Source organism: Anabrus simplex, chromosome 6, assembly GCF_040414725.1.
Source record: "Anabrus simplex isolate iqAnaSimp1 chromosome 6, ASM4041472v1, whole genome shotgun sequence".
In the NCBI taxonomy this organism is placed as follows: domain Eukaryota; kingdom Metazoa; phylum Arthropoda; class Insecta; order Orthoptera; family Tettigoniidae; genus Anabrus; species Anabrus simplex.
Window position 1 is genome coordinate 37,064,630 of NC_090270.1, and position 1,400 is coordinate 37,066,029.

Genomic DNA, 1,400 nt, shown 5'->3' on the forward strand with positions numbered 1-1,400 from the left:
GAATTACTCGGCTGTATGAGAACACCTTACACCCCGAGGGTGACAATCAGTTTCTCCTTGGCAGGTGATTCGCTCTGAACAGAGTACTATTTTCACTAACACATATCTTCGTTTACACTCACCACACCACATTGCCAGCCAACAAAGGGACTTGCAACAGAAGAATTCATCCCTCGAGTCTGCCTGAAAGTCTTCACATAGCATCAGGTGACTCCACGCTCCATTCGTGTAAACGCGAGATTTTTCGTTGCCACGTGAGGGAGAGAAACATGAACCTTCCATTCTGTGGAATACGCTTCCGGATTTACTGCCGTAGTTCAATAATTATAGAGTTATGGTGTTCTTAGTTAAACAGTTTTGCGGATTATATCCAATGTTTTCATAGTGTTCGTAGTTTTCTGGCTCTTCCTATAATTTTTAATGCCTACATAGTCTGTATTTCTCCTCTCTTTATGTAGTCCGGATTACTTACTTGCTTGCACCTTCTGACTTTATATTTCCCTTCTAGAGTTAATGGTAACTTGGAAACCATGTCTGGCACTGAACTATTGTCTAGAATCAGCTATAGTCTTGAGGAAAGGAGGATGCAGAAAGACGTCAGTTGTTTAATTTACTTATGCACTGTACCTTCAGGTTCGTGAGCAAAATGAAAGACGTCACATGAAGGTATCTGTGTTTATTCAATGTTTACAGCTGTACACTGCAAACTGAGACCAGCCCCAGGTACATAGTTAATTTCGAAACAGACTTTCAACGTATTAGGTCGTGTTACGTACATGTAATACGTGTTGAAGAGATGTTAAGTACAGAACAAAAATGGCCAGCCGGACACCAGTGGGATCCGAACCCACAACCTCCCGATTTCGCGTCGGTTGCTCTACCAATTGAGCTATGGTGGCCTAGGCCATCTTTGTTCTGTTTGAAAGGATCTGAGCTACAGGTCTGGCACTGCTGCTAGCACACTGTAGAGTGCATTTAAGTCGCCCGTTGTGGGCCATGACATGACGACTTAAATGCACTCTACAATTCAGAAGTTTCACTTAAACCCTTGTAACTACATTCGGTGGGGTATTTAAAAATAAAAAAACGTCTGAGGGTATCGAACAGAGGAACACAGTACAGGAAGAATTATGTAAATAAGTTAATTTGGCTATAATTTAAATAAAAAAAAAGAAACAATCGATTTTAGGCTGTTTCTCCGGAACTTAATTGAGGCCGGAAGAGATTTCCGAAATTACTTTATTTTCTAGTTTGATAGAACTATCCAAAACTCACAACTTTAAACCTTTCTGGGACCTTTTACCCTTCAATTTTAGGCACAAATTAGAAAATTGCTTTGTCTGCTAATACATGTTTTCAACATTAAAATGTAACACAAGGACATAACAATGGTAAACATA

At 40.0% G+C, this 1,400-nt stretch overlaps 1 non-coding gene across 1 annotated transcript; it reads right to left on the reverse strand.

The window, feature by feature from the left end:
• Positions 1–822: 822 nt before the first annotated feature.
• Positions 823–899, reverse strand: TRNAS-CGA (transfer RNA serine (anticodon CGA)). The gene has a single exon. It is a non-coding gene; the product is annotated as a tRNA-Ser (tRNA).
• Positions 900–1,400: the final 501 nt, after the last annotated feature.